Genomic DNA, 3,625 nt, shown 5'->3' with positions numbered 1-3,625 from the left:
AGGGGGCGGGGGGAATGCCACTCAGCTCAACAACAGAGAAAACGCTTTGAATGGGATGCATGATGCAATAGCTACAGAGGCCAGGCAGTTACTTCCAGATTGCTTTTCAGATCTCCCTGCAACATCCTGAATACGATTAATTAGCAAGTGGTTATCAGACAGCTGCCGTATGCCTACCAGACAGGAATCCACCAGTGTGCAACCTGAGGGGTAACCCAGACCAGGGTGTGTCTAACCTCAATGTGCCTCAGGCTGTGTGTGACCAAATGCCTCATCCCTACCTCTCCATACAGATGCTTTCTAGGTAGTTTGATCTCTCCTCTACCAAGAAATTAATCATGTCAGCTACAGTTATATTTTCCACATAAAATCTCCCTGTGTGATTTTTTATTGTGAGCCATCTCCACCTCACCCCACTCTCAACCCACTCTAATGTTTGAGGGGGATGGTGGGAGTGAATTGCCAGTTAGAAAGATGATACCCAGCTGTCCTTGTCGGCAATGCTTGCAGGCTTCATTTTCACATTTCGCTTTGGCTCGAAGTGTTAACTCCCAGTGTTCAAGAGTTGAGGGTGGTTTTTCCTTTCCTTATCCATGAAATTCAGTATAAATGTGTACTCATGTCCCTGCCCTGCAGGTTTTCCTGTTCCGATTCTTATTTCCTTCCTAGCAGAAGGCAGCGCGATTCTGTGCTGGGCAGTGTCTGTGGGCGCTGCTGTTGACAGCTGGATGGTGGGGGCAGGGACTGAACAGAAGGAAAAGGGGAAGAAGCAGCCAATAAGAAAAAGGACTCTTGAGGCAAAAGGGAGTTGTTTGGGAAAGAACTCACTGCCTCCTGTTGTCTGCCATGAGCTTGGGTTTTCAGTGTCTTGAACTCAGTTACCTCCTTATTTATTAAGTTCTGTGAGCCTGAATCAGCTGTAAAATTGCCTGGTACATGTGTAAGCATTCTACCTGCAAAGCCTCCCTATGGAAATGAAGCCGTTACCAGAAAGCTCAATTAAAACTGAAAGGGTGGATTTAAGCTCTGAGACGGGAATCCTATATAATAAAGAAGGAATATACAAATTGACCATGAGTCCACCACAAAGATGGCAGCGCCCATAGCAGGGGGGATGGGGAGGATGAGGAGGGTGGTTCCATAACACAAGATGGCTGCACCCACAGCGGAGGCCAAGTTCCCTTAATGAGCCTTAATGAGCAATCAGCAGGGATCTGAGGCTGCGCCCCCCAAACCCTCCCGCTGTGGGGCTTGACAGGGGACCTCAGGCCACACCCCCTACCCCAGCACCAGGCCGGGGGACCTCAGGCCGTGCTCTCCTGCCTGGCGGGGCTTGACGGGGTACCTTAGGATATGCCCCTGTCCTGGCACACGGCCAGGGGACCTGAGGCCGCACCCTCACCAGACAGGGCTTGATAGGGGACCTCGGGCCACGCCCCCTGCCCAGAAGGGCTTGACAGGGAACCTGAGGCTGCTCCCCCCATCCAGCGGGGCTTGACAGGGGACCTCAAGATGCGCCCCCCACCCTGGCCCAGACTGGGGGACCTCAGGCTATGCCCCTCGCCTGGCAGGGCTTGGCAAGGGTGGGACCAGCCCGGTCTGGATCTAGCCCAATGGGGGTGGGGCCGGCCAGGTCTGGGTCTCACACAATTTCGAGGCACACGTGGGTGGGCGGGAACTTGACTCTGGGTCCCGTGGTGTGCCCCAGACTCTGACAGGAGGAAGATTTTCATATACATTTTACTAATTTTCTTTTATCTCTGACACTTCTATTATAGAGAAAGGGCAAATAGCAATATTAAAATATTTCCTCTAATTAATCCCCTTTTAATTGCATGAATTTCCTGCACCGGGCCACTAGTATTAACTATAAATGTCCAGAGCTGTGCCCTCTACCCTGCCTGAAAGAGTTCTGGGCTTTTTCTGCCTGCATCACAGAGGCTGTGGGGGAGGAACCTCAATGCCCGGTTAGTGTTGCTACAGAAAGAGCAGAGAATAGATATGTTATGTGAAGATCAAGGAGCAAGGGACCTGCTCCCACCCCCTGGTTAGGAGAGGGGAGGAGAGAGACGGGAGGGGCTGCTGCATGGGGGACGGAGAGGAAGAGAATTTTTAGAAATTCTCTGTACATTTTTTTAAAAAAAATTTCTTTATTGCTATCAGAGAGGAAGGGAGAGGGAGAGAGAGATAGAAACATCAATGATGAAAGTGAACCACTGATCTGCTGCCTCCTGCACAGTCCCTGCTGGGGATCGAGCCTGCAACCTGGGCATGTGCCCTTGACTGGAATTGAACCTGGGACGCTTCAGTCCACAGGGGGAAGCTCTATCCACTGAGTCAAACCAGCCAGGGCTCTCTGTACATTTTGACTAAAATCTGTCTTCAGTTTTTTCTCAATAAACTGTAATGAAGACTCAAGTTACTTTTAAGTATTTGGGGTAATAAATAGATTTTTAATTTGAACGTGATCACGCCGAGGAAGCAGCTCATCTTTATGTGGGTAACAGGTATGTCAACATCACTGTATAAACTAAGTGTGAGAAAAGGCTGGCGAGGAGCGTGGACCTGGTTGGAGAGGGGTGTTCAGGAGAAAAACAAGTAGGGGAAGGAAAACTCTCATAATAGTATGAAGAAATCAGGCTCAAGTTATCCATCAGACCACCCTCAAATACTAACCTCTGTCACTTATGGAGCAATAACAATCATGAATGAACCCCAAGACCTCCAATCCCAGTAAAACAACCTCCTCTTGTTAAATGTTGATTCCTGGTGTTCTCTATGGTCAGAGGAGCAATGCTGACCCCTTCCCACCCCCAGTCACATTCCAGTTGGAGACACCATGCCAATGAGGGCAGGACTCATCTGCTGGAGAGGCTGCTGACCACACTTTACAGGGCATTAGGGGACTCCTTTTGGCAGTTTATCTGGATGAATCCACTGTCTTGGGGGCTAAAGGGAACCTATGAAAGAACAACCCTCCTTCCTCGGGGTGTATTGAAATCATTAACAAATTACCTAGGTGAGACGTTATGTTAGAGCAGAAAAAAGTGAGTAGACCCCAAATATCACCATTCAGGGTATTTGAGGAAGGAACTGTTGAGAGATATTGGGAAGGAGGCAGAGATGCTCCCAGCCTTTACTCTACAGCTCCAACTTCCCAGCTATGAAAACAGCACAGCTGGGTCTGTTTCCAGGCCCATGGGAACCAAAGAGTCTGCCCTGTCCCCCACTCTGTGGTAGGCAGTTACACAGACACGAGCAGACCAAGGACACTGGGCCAGTCATAGAAGGTCACCAGGGCAGAAAGCCCCAGGTGCCTAGCAACTGGGAAAACCAGAACCTTGCCCCCAGCATAACCTTTCCTTCCCGAGCATATTGCTGCTCAAGCGGTTTAGAGCCCCTGAGAGGGGGAAGGAACAAGGGGACTGGAGAATAGCCCTGAAAAGCATTAGCCCCCAGGATAGTGAGCTTCTGGTCTGCATCAAATACATCTAGGCCTCACCTGTGTTTCAGCTCCAGACCCAGAAAAGCAGCAAAACCAGACAAGTGACACCATGGCTGCCTCAAGACCAGCGGCTTTAGACTGACTGACTAATGACCCCCAGCCCTGGCTCTGACCAGCCAA

This window comes from Myotis davidii, unplaced genomic scaffold (genome assembly GCF_000327345.1).
Source record: "Myotis davidii unplaced genomic scaffold, ASM32734v1 scaffold269, whole genome shotgun sequence".
In the NCBI taxonomy this organism is placed as follows: Eukaryota; Metazoa; Chordata; class Mammalia; order Chiroptera; family Vespertilionidae; genus Myotis; species Myotis davidii.
The sequence above is the reverse complement of the archived record's forward strand: the minus strand, read 5'-3'. Positions refer to the sequence as shown.